Genomic DNA, 18,459 nt, shown 5'->3' with positions numbered 1-18,459 from the left:
TAACCCTGATTATTAAAGTACAGCAAAACAATAACTGCTATTGTGCCACAGAAAGTGACTGATGACACTGTCTATTCACTTGAGGAGCTACTGAAAAAGAGGAAGCACCTCACTGTAGGAACTGAAGAAGGTAGCAATATATGGTGTATGCTTTTCTAGAAAAGTATCTATTAACTAATTTAGAGAGTAGGCTTTGCTTTTCTCCTTCACAACTTAAGAGCCAGACACTTGAATCTTGGTTACAGCCCCATGTGATTATTTAAGCCTTTCAGAGATCTCACCAGGTCCTCCAGCAAAAGCAGGAAACAAGGACCTGCAATTTCAATTAAAAAAGGCAGTGGAGAGCAAGGAAAAGAAAAACATAACCCACTGTTTCCCATAAATATTGTCTTTGCAGGTCACTTTTAGAACAAATGTTAGGGTAAAGAAACCCTAAAAAGTTTTTGTTTGATCAATGAACATCTTTTTCCTTTTGGAGTGACAATGGATCCGTATACAAGTCACTATCAATTGTAAATGTAATGATGTAATTCCTCAGAAATGAAACTGCATACATATTCTGCAAAACATTAAACTGATAGACTAAAAATCAAAATACAGCAGTATGTTGCCACAGAAATTCATTTTAATGAAGCAGCAGTCTGCTGACCTAGAGTCTTTTAGTCAATGGGACTAGATACATAAGAATCACTTGTTCGAGTTAGTATTGCAGGATCAAGATCTGAGAAGCAAAAGTTTATAGTGTGTGTGTGTGTATGTGTCTTTTTTTTTTTTTTCTCCAGTCAACAATCAAGGAGAACTTTAAGTGGAAGAAAGTCTAGATCTTTGTTAGACATCCATTAGGATAAATATAAGTAAACATGGAGAAACTAAGCAAGGAGCTACCAATGATTGTTTTAAAAGGTACAGATTTGAGATGTTCCACAGATACCTCAACTAGAGTGAGTTTTAACATTTTCCCTTGTGGTGTTACCGCTCCATTTTTCGAAGTTTGTACAGAGCGAACTGTGCCATCAGCTCTCAGGGGAAGACAAGTGTTTAAAGGAAATGAAATAAAACTCAAAACATGTCCAGATTGGATAGCTCTTGTGTGCTATAAACCGCACAATTTTATAGACGAGTTTTCTTTTAAATTACAATATAGAGAGAACACAGGCAATTGGGGCAAGTAACACTATCGGAAAAAGCAGAGCTGTTATTAAAGAGGAATATAAATGTACTCTGTATTTTACAGATCATAAGCAAAGTCCCTGTCCCAAAGAGCTCACATTCTAACTCAGAGGGGTTAGTACATGGAACAATTACTAGGCCATAACAAAGGCCCTTTGTTTTCAGTTTTTACTTTTTTTTTTTTTTAAACAAAAAATTCTCAGGTTTTACAGAAGACATTATTTGGTTTTCACCAATTTTCACCTGAATTTCAGAAGTGCCAGAACTCCCCAGATCTGGCTCCATGCTCTGGCAGGGGAGAGGGCAGTTCAATCATCTGGGCCACCTAGGTTACTGGGCCACCACCTCTTCTTCTGGAGTAGGCCCTGAAGCAGAAGAGATGGAGGAGATGAGGGTGCCCCCCCCCCCTACTCTCCTTCATCCAGCTCTTCCACTTTTGGGCCTGCTCCAGCAGGAGAGATGGCAGCTCCATAACCGCTTATTGAGTTGCCCTTTCCTTCGCCAGAGAGGGGAGCAAGGGCAGAAGTACCAGAATGACTTGAAAGCTGGTTTATTACTATTGTCAATCCCATTATACACACGCATTCTCAGCTTTACAGATATGCTGATAATTTATCTGTACATCAAAGCAAATAAAGATTGGTGGATTACTTTTCAGGCTAAAACGGCTTGAAAATGAAAAACTATCTGATTTCCTTTCAGAACATAAGGGTTTATTTTGAAAGTTTTAAAAAACAAGATCAGGAGAAGAGAGGGATAGGTACCTTGATAGTTACCCAGAAAAGTATAAGGTTAGTGTTTTTTTTTCTCTTCACGGTTTTCAAAATTTTTGTAACAAACCTGAACAAATAGCTGAGAAATTGTAAACAAAATAAAATCAAAAAACAAAAGGGCTGAACCATAAAGTGTAGAGATAGCAGCAGGGGGATGCTTCTCCTTCCATAGGGCGTGTTGGTACAGACCTAAACAACAAATCCTAAAGCTAGGGAAATGTTCACCGCTTGCTGGCTGGGTAACCTTAGCCACACCTGCCTTTATGCCTGAAAAGGAAAATTGAAACCTAGGTGAACTACTTCTAGCTCCAGCCCAAGTACCCTTCCCAGGGGATGAGTTTCCACCCCTCTTCCCTCCGCCTGCCTCTCCCTATCCCCTCCTCTGCCTAGCTCCTTTCCTTCCAACCCTCCCGGCCTCCGGCTCTTCCTTCCCCCTCAGCCAGCCTCCCCAGGCTGTCTGTCAGGCCGGGTCGGTCAGGCTGCCTCCTCCACTCACCTCAGCACCCCGCCTCCCCCCGCCCCGGTCTGTCTGGCTTCTCCTCCCCGCTCTGTCTGGCAGCCCCCCCCCCCCCAAGTGCAGCGCTTCTCGCGAGAGCTGGGGGATGCCGCCGCCGCCGCCGCGGCCGGAGGGGGAGACACTCGGGGGGAGCCAGTGACGTCGGGAGTTTTCCCGAAAGTCAATAACGAGCCCGGCGGAGGCGAGAGCAGGGGCCCCGGGGTGGGCGAGCCAGAGCGAGGAGCCGCCGCCCTGACCCCGCGGATGCTGCGGCCGCGCTGCCCGGCCGGGCGCCTCCCTGTGTAGCGGGGACGCTCGCTCCATGTAGCCGCCGCCGCCGCCGCCTCCGCGCGCTGGGGCCGGAGCCGCCTCCCTCCCCCCGCGGAGACACCGGCCACCGCCAGGGACCGAGCCCGGCGGGGGGACCGGGCAGGGGGGGCGGGGACCCCCTCCCGAAGCCGCCGCCGCCGCCTCGGCGCCGCAGGTAACAGCCGGGTCTGGGGGCAGCTGGGGTGAGGGGGCCGCCGCCGGGCGCGTGGGCAGCCCCCTCCCCGCCCGGCCCCCGGCAGCCCGCGGGGAGCCGGGGAGGGGGCGCCTCTGGCCTAGCCAGACCGTCACTGTCTGGGGCGGGAGGGAGGCTGCATCAGCGCCCAGCTCCTCCCCCTCAACCCCAGACACCCCCGAGACTGGTCCCAGCGGCCCGGGGGGGGGCTGGCTCTGACTGGCCGCCGCCCCGGGCGGGCAAGGGACGCTGTCGCGGGCGGGGGCTGCCTGTCCGGTTCACCGCAGGTTCCTGCATCGCCGAGGTGATGGCGGGGCGGGGGGAGGTGCACGGGGCTCGAAAGGCGGCTAGTTCCCACGCCGAAACCCCTCCCTCCACGACCCACCCCATCGCCTTCCTTGCCCTCCCCGCCCGGCAGTGGTTTTGAGGTAAATGTAACGTAGAAGTCTGTGGTGTTAGTAGTAAATTTTTTTTTATCAGCTTGGAAGTTGCGCGTGTGCTAAGAATAGAAATGTGGAAGGATGGTCTGTCTGTTCGCGGCATTGCATTGCTCAAGGGGTGCTGCTGCTGCTGGCGGCTCTGGCAAGCAAGTAAACAAACCAACCTCCTCCTGCGCATCAGTCCTGCTGGATCAGCCATTATGGTGGCTGTCTTGCACATCCAAAAGTTGATGCTGAAGTAACTGTTGTTAGTTATGTTGGTGCGTTGCTCTCCGTTGTGGTTTCAAGGATTTCCATAGAATTATAGGCAGCACAGTTGAATAAAAAGGTCTGGCCTAGTAACGTGAGGGTTTATTGTGGCAGGGTTAGTTATTAGTTTCTGTAAACACAGTGTAATTTATTCTGACAATACAAAGTGCAGTGTGTATAGGTATATGATACCTTGGCTATTTGAGGGTTAATTACTTTTGAATGAAAGTTTTTGAATCACTGGAAGTATCATAATTTATGTTTAGATTACACTGTCATGAAGTAACTAGTGGTGACAGACAGGGGGTTTATAGAGTGTTTAATTGCTATGTGTGAATTGCAATTCTCAGTTTCCTTCTGGGCAATAAACAGACATTTTACATCACTTCTAACAGTTTTTTTTTTCAATCATACCTTAATTAAAATGAGTGGCTTTAAAATTTAAATTTAAAGCTAAATGGATAATGAATGGTTTTAACACTTTTGGATAACATCACATTCCTAAATATAATTACTAGTTGAGTGGCTATTTGAATTTATTAGGCAAAAATAAATCTTTAAGATCTACTTTTGTTAAAGTAAACTTCTTATGACAAAGACATTTGTTGTTGAAGTTCGGATGTAGATAGATATTTAGTAAACTATTAGCCAGTATTAATACTTACATAATACTGCTTATAGCAGTTTGTTTTGCAGGTACTTGCTTCTGACTAACTGTAACTTTGTCATAGGGCCACTTGAATTCAGCAACCATAGTTGGTGCATATTTTGTATATATTAAAAAAACTCTTACCTGCCTTCAAACAAGTAGCATGAAAATGAACAATCTAAACTATTAACAAAGTGCTTTGCTTTTTATTTTTACAGACTTTATATGGCTTTGTATAGCTCCACGTGCATAATAAAGTTTAGGGCAGTCAGGGTTGAAGTAAGAAAGTGTGCATACAAAAGAAAAAAGTTCGTTTTGATTTTTTTGAAAGTATATTCATTAAGGATATTCTGTTTGTAGGTCTATTTGTTTTCCTACTGGGAGTTTTAAATTGACCCCAATATTTTTAATTGGATTGGGCTGTTAATTATAGAATGTGTGTGTGTGTGCTGGTGGTTGAGGCAAACATGGAAATTCAAATAAAAGATTCAAAGGAAAACTTCACAGAGCTAAATGTTTTTCTTTGAGAGGTGTATATATATCTTTGGTTAGTCCAATTTCTCTCTCTCTCTCATATAAATGCAGAACCTATTTGCAAATTTTTACACAAACTGGTAAACATCTTTTGTTGTAGGTGGTTTTTTCGCTGGTTCATCTTTGTTTGTTATAAGTAGGTTGGTATTAATGTTAACTTGAGTAGATTCTACTAAGTTTTATATAGCTGTATGGAAAGTTAGTATCTCAGTGGTTTAGTATATAATTTTTGTTTGACACAAAGCCAAATTAAGAAATCAGAATCTTTTGTTGCAATTGCTACATTTTGTCTGTAGGAAGCTGGTAGTCTCTTAGCAGGTTTTGATTTATTTTGTTTGAACTGGAACTATGATAGAAACTCTAGTTCCTCTTAGAAAAGTTATATTGCTTTTGAAATGGAAGCAAATCTTATTGTGAAAAGGGACTGTATTAAGATGAACATGAAAACTTTTCTAGAGTTGATCTGTTTATAATTTAAGCTTCTGTGAGCAGGTTTATGAGAAACTATATATTGATTTATGAAAGCAATTTCAAACTGAGTGCTTCTATAGTCGTTACTCTTAAAAAACGAAACAAAACACGCCCCCACTCCCAGAGAAATAGTGTCTTCAAAATGCCTAGAAAATGTCTTTCAGGAAACAGTTTGCAAAGTGCTCTCTCATATCTTGGATGCAAGTCTTATTATTTACCCATTTAAATCATTAATCCCTCCTGTTCCTAATAAACATTATAAATAGTTAAGTAACTTTTTAAAATGTTTCATTTTTAGAAGATATAGTTATGATACCAGTACACTAATGCAGTGATTCCCCTTAAAAATAACTTGGAAGCCTTGTTTACTCTGTGCCATGTTTATTAGCATAATGTAAATATCAGTTATTGTAATCCAGTTTGACTGTTCCCATCCATGATGCAAATTCAAAGTGCACAGTTAAAGTACAGTTCTGTTTTGCAATGCAGAAGGGACCTAACATCTCTTGCAATCATCCAAGGCTTTAACATGCTTCTAAAAACTATTACTAAACTTAAAACCAAAACAAAGCAACTACTAAAAACATGGGACAATGGAAACATCCTGTAACTGTGTTGGGAGAGAACTGTGTTTTAACAAAGTCTTAAAACATAGATTCTAAATTAGCTGATATTCTGTGAAAGTGTAACGAATGATACTGCAGTTGCACTTTTGAGGGTGTTGGTGTAAGCATGTTAGTGTATACTAAAACTCAAGATTAGTTTTTCCTCAGACTAAATGAAACATTCTATCTAAAACAATTGATTTTTTTTTTTTGGTAGAAGAAGACTTGTAAAGTAAAATAATAGAACATGTAGATTCGTAAGATGTCTGAGCAGGCTTAAATATTAAAATTTCATATAGTTAAAATCTCCATATGAAATATACATACCCTTCATTGTTTTAGATACTCCATTATGTTTTATTTTGGAACATTCCTGGCTTAATTTTGTTTACTGTTTACCATTCTTTTAAAATGCTTGGATTACTTTTTGTTATCACTGGAGAATGTGTTCATTCATGTACAGTACGTATTTTAAATAAAAAAATAAAGGAGATTTATGTTCAGCTAATCTCACTAATCTCACTGTTCAGCTAATTATGAAGTGTGTTTAAACAAAACTTGTCTCAACTAACGCATTTTCCTTTTGATCTGTACTAAACACGTTCACAGCATCAGAAGTTTTCATTGATAAAGTTTTGACATCAGTCACTTCTTTTGTAACAGATTGATGTGATAAACACAAGATTGTGACTGCACTTAAAGTAATGGGCAAAAAGATAAATTAGGGGTGTGAGTGTGGGGGGGGAGTTATTTAGGTGTCAAAATCTAATGAAAGCAAGAAAAAAGAAAACTGCTGGCAAAATGTTATAACTTCTATATACTGTGAAAACCTCCTTAAAGTGCTGGCTTATTGCATTCTGTGAAACAGAAGAAAGAAAATATATAAGGAGAAAATATGAGAGTAGTTTAAACTTGAGCAAACACTAAATATATAACAAGAAAGAAAATAAAAATACTACATAATTATGACAGCATACCGATTCAGCATGACAGCCTGGTTTCATGGACCTCAACTAGCATTTCAGTATTTTCGCTGTAGTTGAAGTTTTGAGGTATGAAAATAGATTTCAAGCAGGTTCTGTTGAGCAAACTCATCAGTCCCTGTAGTTAATAATTAGTAGGTGCACCACAAAGCCGAGGAGAAGTTAAAAATCTTAAGAACAGGGGTTGGATATTGTTAAAAAGAAATTACAGTGAGAAAAGCGTATACCAGTTTCAGCACTTAAGATATTCAAAATTAGTGTAGGCTCAATTTCTTTTCAGTTTCTTAGTACCATTAACACACTTCTGTTTAGAATAGATAGTGGTTTATTTTATTTAAGTACAGTCCCCCCAATTATTTTTCATGTATCGCCTTTTATTTTAATGGCCAGGTACTGATCTTCAGGATCAGGAGTGTGCTCAGAAATTTATTTTTTTATCACTTTTGGGGAAGCACATTAAACACACATGCATTATAGACGTTAAACCATATCAACACATATACACAGAAATAAACAGTATATTCACCATTTCAACAAAATGTACCTTTAATCCACCTTGAATACAAGCTCCTTATTGTTTGGGGGGGTGGGGGAAGGAGAACATGTGCAAACCAAGTAAGCACACATGCATCCATAACCACACATTATGGGGATACGTGTATAACCTCACTGAGTTTGCACACTGCATGTTAGGAGGAAATACCCTAGTAGAAAAGGGCGGGGGTGCAGAGAGCTCCTCCAGGGCCCAGGCAGCGGGGTCCAGAACTCCTCCCACCCCAGGGCTGCAGCAGGGACAGTGAGCTCCACCTGCACCAGGGCTCCAGTGTGAGATGCAGAGCTCCTATGGCCCTGGGGCTGCTGGGGAAGGGGGAGAGCAAACTCCTCCAGTCTGAGTCCCCAGTGAGGGGCACAGAACTCCTCCTGCTCCTGGGCTGTGGTGGGGAGACTGAGAGAGCTCCTCTCCCTGAGGGCTGGAGGAGGTCCGCTCTCCCCGTCACAGCCCCAGGGCCGGGGGAGTTCTTGGGTCCCCGCCGATCATTGTGGAGGCCCTTGCCATTGCTTCTTCCCAGCACTTGTGCACGCCCCTGTTCAGGGTTAGAAATTGTGGCTGAAAACAAGTAGTCACACTCCTGTGTTTTTTGATTTGGTGACCATAGTAACTGGATTTACAGAGCAGTATGGGAATGTGAAAACTTACACACTCAATGTGCAGCAGCAGTCAAAAAAGCAAATAGAATGTTGGGAATCATTAAGAAAGGGATAGATAAGACAGAAAATATCATATTGTCTCTATATAAATCCATGGTGTGCCCGCATCTTGAATGCTGCATACAGATGTGGTTGCCCCATCTCAAAAAAGATATATTGGAATTGGAAAGGGTTCAGAAAAGGGCAACAAAAATGATTAAGTGTATGGAACAGCTTCTGTATGAGGAGAGATTAATAAGACTGGGACTTTTCAGCTTGGAAAACAGATGACGACTAAGTGGGGGTATGTTTGAGGTCTATAAAATCATGACTGGTATTGAGAAAGTAATTAAGGAAGTGTTATTTACTCCTTCTCATAACGGAAGAACTAGGGGCCACCAAATGAAATTAATAGGAAGCAGATTTAAAACAAACAAAAGGAAGTATTGCTTCACACAATGCACAGTCAACCTGTGGAACTCTTTGCCAGAGGATGTTATGAAGGCCAAGACTATAACGAGGTTCAAAAAAGAACTAGATAAGCTCATGGAGAGTAGGTCCATCAATCACTATTAGCCAGGCTGGGCAGGGATGGTGTCCCTAGCCTCTATTTGACAGAAGCTGGGAATGAGCAACAGGGAATGGATCACTTGATTACCTGTTCTGTTCATTCCCTCTAGGGCACCTGGCATTGGCCACTGTTGGAAGACAGGATACAGGGCTAGATGGACCTTTTGGTCTGACCCAGTATGACTGTTCTTATGTACTAAGGTCCCAGTCCTGTAGGCCCATGTATCGACATAACTTTACTCACTTTATATATTTTAACTTTAATTGGACTATGTACTCATGTAGGTGAAGTTACCTGTTTGCACCATTATTTGTAGCACTGAGGCAAACCACCTGATCCAGGTCCACTGATATCAATCAAGGTCTTTCCATTAACTTCGGTTGGTGGTGAATGGGGGTCCTTAATGAATAAGTGTGCCAAATTTCCTTTCAGAGGTAGTTTAATACCATAACTCAGTATTCCTCAAATTGAAAGTCTAAATTTCTGAACACTATAGATGAACAATTTTTGAGAAGATAGAGTTTCACTTTACCAACAAGCAAAAAGAGTACTTTAATAGGTGGTTTCTTTAGATACAACTGGCATTCTTTGTCTTGTTAATGTCTATTGAATTCAAATTCTTTTTTCTTTGAAAAGTATATACTTTTTTGTATTTTGACGGGAAAAAGTGCATGTTAAGGTATGAATATTAGAATGAGCTGATAGTTAAGTGTTCGACAAATTTAAAATCTGTAAACAAAAGTATAACCAAAATTAAGACAAATGCCATTAAAAAGCAGTTAATAATAGAGTATAAGGAGATAAGTAGATTTAAAGGCCAGAAGAGACCCTGATGATCGTCTAAATCTGACCTCCTGTGGAACACAAACCAAAGATCCTCACCCAGTAATCTGTGCCTCAAGCCCCTAATTTATTTGAGCTCTAGCGTATCTTTTAGGAAGATATACAGTGTTGATTTAGAGACTTCCAAGTGATTGGAGAATCCACCAAATCCTTGGGAAATATACAAGTTGAGCCCCGATTTTGAAGAAAATTATAACAAATAGGAGCCATTAGATGGATTTAGCTGAGAAGTTAGAGCATGGTTCAGTGTTATCAAATTAAAGTTCTGGCAATTTATGGATGCTGTGAGGGATGGGACCTCTAAGTTATATTTCCACAGTTGTATACTAATATAAAGTATCATTGCACCATTTAAAAATTAATTAATAAATATGACTTTGAGAATGCATAATGTAATTTCTTGGTGAAAGTTTTATTGTACTTCTCTGTCTGAAATAAAGTGTTTTGAAAACAAATTAAAACTGATCTGAGTATTTTCCTGTACTTAATTTTGTTATTTATAGTGGCTCACGGACCCTTGGATTTTATTTTTTAATCTGTATAGTGACAACAGGGTTGAAGGTGCTTTATGCCTGGCTAGATAATCAAGTTCCAGAGAAATAAAATACACATGTATGAACTTTTGTATATGAATTCAGTTGGACTACTCACCCACACAGACGTTTACATATGCATGTGTGCAGGATCAGAGCCTAAGTAGACAGCTTACAGACAGGCGGTTTGGGAGAAGAGAAAGGGGTGAAACAGAATGGTGAGGTTAAGTGTGCTTCTTGGATGCTTGATAACTTATTAAAATCCAGATTAATGGGAATTTCTGAATGGATTAAAATCAGTCCATGTAAGTGCCTAAATATGGATTTAGATTCCTGATTTTAGGCATCCAATTTTGAAAATGCAAAATCTTCGCCTTAAAACTTATTTTGCTTGGCTATTATGAGTCATTACTAGGCCTTTTTAAAACAAAACTTTCTGTATTAAAAATGACAAATTTGTATTTCAATTATAATTTATAGTGTGCTAACTATATTACATGCAATTTAAAATTCTCAGTAGAGAATCCTGAACGTAGTTCTGATACTTATCGCTAATAACATGAATGAAATGACTCACTTTATTTAAATAAACCTAATACCACTACCAGGTTTAATCTACTGGTGCCTTTTCTTCTTTGACATCTAGTTTTAAATTTTGTTAATTTAAGGAGATTTGTTTAGTTTGAGTTAAAAGGAGAAACTACTTAATGTTTTCCCTCTGTTATATTTCCAAGACTCACCCTAATAAACTGATGTCCGGTGTGTGGTGGGTTTTTTTGTTGTTGTTGTAAACTGGCAGTTTAAAATTTTAAATCACATTTGTCAGTAAATGTTGGACATTGTTTTGAGAGGGGGAAGAACTTGAAAAAATAGAGGCATGTTAAAGCTATTTCACCTGGGAAAAGAGAAGGTAAAAGAGACATCCTTAAGATTCTTAAAAGCCAGCAGAAGGATCCACTAATTTTTAATGTTTCCATGTCTTCATGTATGTAATGAGTTTTTGTTTCTTTGGTAAGTAAGAACAGAGTTGGTCAGTTCAAATTTCTGTGGCTATAGCCTTGTGTGTTAATTAGTCAGTAAGAACAACTTGTTTTTTTTCCATTATTAATATGAACAGAAATGCAGATTTATAGTTAACCAGTAAAATTTCGAACAAAATCTAAATAAAAAAAGTTTTCATTTAATGTATGTTTTGCTAATATTACATTGTGCCTCTATTTTCTTAATTGCAGCATTCTCAAAGCATTCCTTGGTTTATTTTTGCAAATAAATTTAATGAAGCTAGAATTATTCTTTTTTTAATGCGGGACACATATCCTACATATGGGTGCATTTGGAGCAGATCCGGGAATCGCAATAACCCATTTATCTTTCTCAGTGTACTTCTTCCCCCGGTGTAAGAGGGAGACACTGCTGTCTTTCCATGCACCATTTTATAGCTTCAAGTAAATCCTTTTTTTAACCATGAGATAAAGCTTTTTAAAAACAGATTAATACCAATATTCTGAAATATTGTATGGCTTTTGCTGCGAATTTTAAATGAAAAGAAAAATATATATATGATGCTTATTATTAAAGAGTCTAAGTTTGTTAGGTTAATTTTATAAACTACAGAGGATGGAAGACTATTGGGAAGGAATTTAAGGATTAATGTAAGCGTGTTAAGTAATACATACTAAAAGATTGGCATCTTATAGTGGTGATATGTGCTAGGTTATATTACTCTCATTACCTTTGTCCTATGTAATCAATTTTTTATTAGCTTCAGAAATGAATTAATCAGTAATACCCCTCTTCCTGGTCCCTTTTGTTGAGTAATGGTGGTATTTAAACCATTCAGCCCCATGGAGACTGTACAGACCACAACGAGAGATGTACTCTATTCTGCAAATGTTTATTTACAACCAAAGTTCTGGATCACTTTCACTTTAAAAAAAAAATGCCAATCCACTCAGTTCTATGCTTTTTCTGAATCTCTCTCTATATTGTACCGTTTGAGTCCCTTTCATTAGACATGTACACTAAATTAAATAGCTACATCCTGTGCCACCATGTACCCTGCATCATGGCCTTTCTTGTCCTAACTAATTATGATGGACAACATCTCTAGTTGTTTTGATTAGCATTCTAAATGATAGTGGATGTACACAACTTAGAATTTAATATTTTTGATATGAAGAAGATAAGTATGGACCTTTTGATTTTGGTATCCCTCTCATTCTGGATTAGTTGAATGATTGAAGAATTTGGAGATTTTGAGGGCATCATTAAACTCCTATAAAAGCGGCAATTATTACAGGGCTACATTCATGGTTATTACAAGGCTGCCTGGTCTTGGAGCCTTAGTTCCTTTCATAATTTTAATGGTCTGTTCAATTGTCTCCATTTTTATAGGAGGTACCATCACCTTTCTAGATTTGCAGGGTTTTGCTGCTATACTTTCATTACTGTAGAATTTTAATTGAAAAAAATTTGTTCATAATTACTTGAGCTTAGTAACTGATTATTTCTTTCATTTTTAATGACATTGAAAACTTATTTATGATCACATTAACCAGTATTTTCTAAAATGTATTCCCCAAGTCACATGTAATATTTGAGCAATTTGTGGTGCAGTTAAGATTTTATAGGTGTTAGATTTTTTTTGTATTTTTTCTCTTCATGATATAACTACAGGGCAGAGTTAAGGTTGTCTAAATTGCTTAATGGTGCATTTCTTACCTTAACATGTTACGATTTCTTTTAATTGTAACCTAAGCTCTGAATTTCGTGGGTTTGTACTACTGGATTTTGGGATAATTACTAAATTCTTACAATTTTTTTTACATTGGTATTACTTCTAAGTACTCTCAACCTTAACTCAATATTAGCACAGTTTTTGTGTGTGAATTTTTTTAGTTTTTAAAAATAATTAAAAACATCACGCACAAACACTAAACAAGAAACCGCATGCTACCATGCAGTATTTCTAAAGATAGGTAAATATGTAGTATCAACCTTAAATAAAAAAATAAGACTAAAGATTTTTAAGACTTCAAACAACAAAACAACCAGAGCAGTCAGATCATAGCAGCCAGATTAACTGGCTTTACAGATATTTTGCATCATCACAGAAGAACAGAGCAATGAAATTGTACTGCTGAATCTGGTTTTTAGTTTTCAATTTACTTACTCTTTTAGAGAGCTGTGTTAGATTAGTGCTATGTGGTGGGAAAATAGGGGAACCCAGCCTGAATCTCAATATCTCTGTGCTTTGAGGGCGCCTCCTACACTTCTGCCTCAGTTCCCCCAGCAGCATAGTCTCAGTGTACATTGGTGCTGCGGCCTCATTGCCATGGGGAGCATTGATGCCCAAGCTAGCATGCAGCCACTGGTGAGTTCCCAGATGCAGTTTTGTGTCCAATTTTGGGCACCACATTTTAAGAAATATGAGGCAAATTGGAGAGAGTCCAGAAGAGAGCAACACAAATGATAAAATATTTAGAAAACCTGACTTCCGAAGAAAGATTTAAAAAAAAACTGGGTATGTTTAGTCTTGAGAAAAGAAGATCGAAGGGGAGACCTGATAAGTCTTCAGATACATTGATCACTGTCTTGTTAAGAGATTCTCCATGTCCACTGAAGATAGGACAAGAAGTAATTGGTTTAATTTGAACTAAGGAAGATTTAGGTTGGATAAGTGCAGGAATAGGTTACTAAGGCAAGGTGGTGGAATTCCTATCAGTGGAGGTTTTTAACAACAGATTAGACACCTGTCAGGGATGGTCTAGAGATACTTGGTCCTGTCTCAGCATGGGGGGATGGGCTAGATGACCTTTCAAGGTCCCTTCTAGGCCTACATTTCTATAATTAATCATCCAGCAAGCTTCTTGGCCATCTCTGTTAAAACTCTTGGATGCACATTATCCAGACCTGCTTATTTCTGCTGTTTAACTTTTTCCTGAGTTACTATTGGAATGGAAAATGTTTTTTCATCATTGGATATAATTAAGTCATCTTTTCCCCCCTCAAATACAGAACAGAAGTATTTATTGAACACTTATGTCTCTTCTGCATTATTATTGACAGTTCTGCCATTTTCATTTAGTAATGGATCATTATCTGTGTTAGGATCCTTTTTGTGTCTGTTATACATTTTTTAAAAAAAAATCTCAAAACGAAAACTACTTATTGTCCTGAGCTCTGTTGGCCATAGATTGTTTCTCTTATCAATTTTGTACAATTCCTGGCTTCATTCTCACTCTTATCTGGTTAGATTAATATTTATTTATACAAACTGCATCTCCTTCAACAGGAGAGATTGTGAGAGATGTTCCCCAGAATCAGGGCACTCTCCTGAAAGGTGTGAGTTGAAATTCCTGATCTAAATCGGGCAGAGAGGCGAATTGAACCTGTCTCCCCACATCCTGCTTGATGCTGTAACCATGAGGCTGAAGTTTATAAGGGAAGCACCACCACCCTTTTTATTGTTTGTTTGTGAGAAGGGGCATAGGCACCTAACTTCGAGAGAGAGTTCACAGGTGTAAATCCTGAGCAGAGGGAGGCACCTCTCTCTGGCCCAGCACGTGGCTCCCTTTGAGGGGTGGGGATTAGGTGACATTTCCTGTTGGATAGGTTAGGAGGCTCCCTGCTCAGCATTCTGGCTTTTGTGGATCCCATTCTTAAGTGTCTAACTCCCTGTTCATTGTACAGGGAGTCTGGGTGCCTAACGGTGGGCTGTGGATTCTATTATGCAGTAGAATGCCTTAAATAAGGTTCAGCATTGTAATGTCTAAGTCCCTTTTGTGAGTCTCGCCCTGAATCTCTGTGTCTCTGCTCCAAAATTACGTGAGGGTAGGAGCTTATGTTTTTGTGAGAGTATGTGCAGAAGGGGACAAAATTGTTTTGTTCGCGCTGGCAACATTGTCTCCCTTTTCTTATCCAGCTATCCCTTCCTTCTGGGAAAGGGGAGGATTTCTACCAGGATGCTGTCCCTTTCCTAGGCTCTTGTTTGGTGCTTTCATGTTTTGTAGCAGTCTACTTATTAGGTGTCTGATAAATTTGAAGCTCCCTAACCTCTCTTATTTCTAGGAGGGAGAAAGAGCACACTCCATCATAACTTCTAGAGGTACCAGACTGCTACAGTGGTCCATGGAAGCTTCTTTGTCCTTCCCAGGCTCTATTTTTAAGTTCTCTCTTTGGTGAATAGTTTCAGTGCTTATGTTTTTAGCTGCTCTTATCTTTCCTATGCAGCAGCAGAGTATAATTGACCTGATTCTTGTCAGTTTCACTGCTCTGAGAGTTGTGAATAGTAGTAATGAAAGCTAAAAAGGCACTGGTCGCTTTTCGTTCATCTTCAGCTTGAGAAAGCTCTGGCACCAGAGCCTCTAGCACTATCTGTGTGGTCCATTCTTAAGACAGCACTGCATCAGTTGACACTTAATTCATGTTTGGAAGTGTGTCTTTGCAGTCATACGGGCTAGAAACTTAATTTAAAAAATGAAATGTTAGTTTTTTCATTGCATGTGGAATAGCTGAATGTAACCCCTTAATACTGGTTTCATAGTATCCCAAAGCAGAGAGGAGAAATGTTATCCTCATTGGTTCTGAAGCTGAATCTTTTTTTTTATATGATTTAAAAATTATTTACCTTGTTGGAGTTAAAAGTTGAACTTGCATCGTCAAATGTATCGAATAGGTTCCTGTGTGTGTGCATGATATATCATGTGCATGATTTGCTGTTACAGCACTGGAGGAGATTGTCTGTAAAAGTTCTTGCTGTTGCAGGGAGACACAACCCAATCCATTCTGATATATTTTCCAGCCATGGAAGAATATAAGGTAAATTCTTCCTTTTTAGGGAGCAGTTGGCCTGCAAGAGGCCTTAAATGCTAGTTCCTTCATGCACTGAGTTTGCTGGTTTTGTTAGATTAAACTTACATTCTAGGATGCTAGCAACTATGGTACTGTCATTGCTATTTAAAATTCCCAGTATTTGTTATGTTTTGAGTATCATTAACAATATATACACAGAAATGTGTGGGTTATATCTGTTATGGCTAAAGTTAATATTTGTCCTTGAAGTTCTTCTTGCTGCAAGCCATCTTACCTTCATAACTTTCAATTATTTTTGTCTGCCATTGCAACATTTTGTGAATACAAGGAAATTGTATTTTAAAACGTGCTCCTAGGTCAGCAAGCACATGCCCTATCATATCTTTCATTTGAAATTGTTCTTCTAGGAAAGATGCATTTCCTTAAGAAATATGATATAAATATAATACGTTGCTTTTTCTAACTGTAAATTAAAACAAACAAAAAAACATAGTTTAGTGGGGTCTGGAAAAACTTTAATATCCTAGGAAGAAAATATTTTTTCACCAAAATGTTGCCCTGTTATATTCATTATTTTGTATATACTGTATTTTAGCTCCCATTTTCTTGTATTATTGTATATTCAATGTACTCCCTAATATATTGTCTTATTACCAGCACCACACTCCTTTTCAAGCTCAAACTATCACTTTCCCTCAATGTGATAAAATAAACTCTCATCCCATTCAGAATATTTAAAATTGAAGTTTAGTCCACCCTCAGTCCCTGTCAGTGTTGGTAGAATTATGGTTTCCTGTCCAAACACTGAAAAAAGCTTTTTTTACTCATCTCTTGCTATCAGACAGACCTACAAAAATGGGAAAATTACTGTACTGGGAACAGTGAAAGTGACTATAGGTGACTATGTCCATCTGATCCTTTCAGTATCCAGCTATTCTGGAACGTCAGATGTGTTGGGGAACATCAGAGTTGTTGACTGACCAAATTACAGAGTTGTTTGGGAACAAAATGAAGGTCCTGTGTATGGTACAAAATGGAACATTATTATTGGGCCTCTTGAAATAGGTGAAGTTCCAGTATAGACAAGTCTTATTTGTAAATAACACATCGCATCCTACTTTTCTCTAATGAACTCCATATGGTCCTAAAAGCCCCCCATTGCATATTCGAGAGAGAGTGTGTTTCTGAACAGATATGTTTTAAATGAAGTTTCACAATAAGATCAATTTTGACATCCCTGGTCCCAAGTAACTCTTGAAAATCTAATCTGTGTTTTACAGGCTTAGTTTCAGAGTGAAGTAAAATGTTTTCACAAAGTTTCAGCAAAATTTAATAAATGGGGTTTTAAGCTACAAATATCTTAAAATGGCCCCTTTGAAATTTGATCTTACTGTACATTTATTTTAATTTCTCGAGTTCAATATTAACTTGTTTACTACCTTCTCTAACTTCACATATAATTATGATTTGTTTGAAGAGTTTACTTTTTGTTAAGCAAAGTTATTAACAATTGTTGTATCCAGGACTAAAGGTTATAGTCAGGGTGGATAAAAATCAACGATTTTTTAAAATAAATAAAAAAAATTGGATTTTTTTGATAAAATGCTTTTTGAGGAAACAACCTATCTAAAGATAATATTAATTGTTAATTACAGCTCAAAGATATCTCATCATGGAATAGGGATTATAAATTCTAATTCTGTAGTATGAGACAATATATTCATGTAATGTTTTAAGAAAAGTTTTGTAAATGAGTTCGAACAGTTAATAGACTAGGGACCCAATTTTATGGGGTTCCAGGGGCTTCTGTATAGATTAGTTAGGTTAATCTTTCTATCTACCCAATGGGACTCAGTGCTCAGTGTAGAAGATACCATAAGAGATGCCTAGTTTTGCAGTTCTCAAAATGTGGATTTGTGTCTCCAGAGATAACATGCATGTTAACAACAAAAATGTTTTTAAATAAATAATATATAGAGGTGAGAAATAACAGACCTCAACCCTATTGTCCCTCTCAAATTTGTGTACACAGAGTCAATCCCTTACCTCGCTAAAAGTGCAAAGTTTCAAAAAGTTCAGTGAATAGAAGATTGTTAGGGGTGGAATCGATCTGGAAAAGGAGATGTCTGGAGATAAATGTGAGAAGGGAGGGACAGGCAGTAGAAACAAAAGTGAAACTGTTTCAAGGAGCATATTCCAGAAGTCTTGAGGTCTTTCTGAGTGTAGCTTTCGTTGATTTGAGATCTACTATATCATTCTCTCACTAGAAGGGAAAACATATAATGGCAGCATGCCATAAGAGAGACCAAGTTTGGGAATATTTTAATGAAGTTCCTCTACCTGTGGGTAAGATGGGCATGTGTGCAAAACGCAAACACTGCAACAAAGAAATGGAAGGCCTGGCTGCCCTAATGAAACAACATTATGAGAAGTGTTCCTTCTCAGGAGGAAGCTGCATTGAAGATGATGAACATGTCTGAACATGCAGGATCTTCAGGTTGGTCAACTGCTTTATTTCATACTTCTTTCTTAAGGACTGCCTGTCTTCCTTCTGAACTAATTTTGAATTCTCATGTTTGAGCAAAAAATATAGTTGTTACTCTATGGTACTATCATTTTAGATGCAGTTGTGATAAAA

The 18,459-nt window shown here is 38.6% G+C and overlaps 1 protein-coding gene across 4 annotated transcripts in view; it reads left to right on the top strand.

Moving 5' to 3' along the window:
* Positions 1 to 2,557: 2,557 nt before the first annotated feature.
* The window catches only part of AKT3 (AKT serine/threonine kinase 3), a 270,822-nt gene continuing 254,920 nt past the window's right edge, over positions 2,558 to 18,459 (top strand). For 2 of the 4 annotated variants that reach the window (XM_073338271.2, XM_073338263.2), the window contains exon 1: positions 2,558 to 2,923. The gene's annotated coding sequence lies outside the window, so the exon portion shown is untranslated. Of the gene's footprint in view, positions 2,924 to 3,221; positions 3,370 to 18,459 lie in introns of those variants that run through there. The other 2 variants (XM_078852231.1, XM_078852230.1) reach the window with 2 other exon arrangements.

This window comes from Lepidochelys kempii, chromosome 3 (assembly GCF_965140285.1).
Source record: "Lepidochelys kempii isolate rLepKem1 chromosome 3, rLepKem1.hap1, whole genome shotgun sequence".
Taxonomy (NCBI): domain Eukaryota; kingdom Metazoa; phylum Chordata; order Testudines; family Cheloniidae; genus Lepidochelys; species Lepidochelys kempii.
This window is presented reverse-complemented; position numbering and strand designations above follow the sequence as displayed.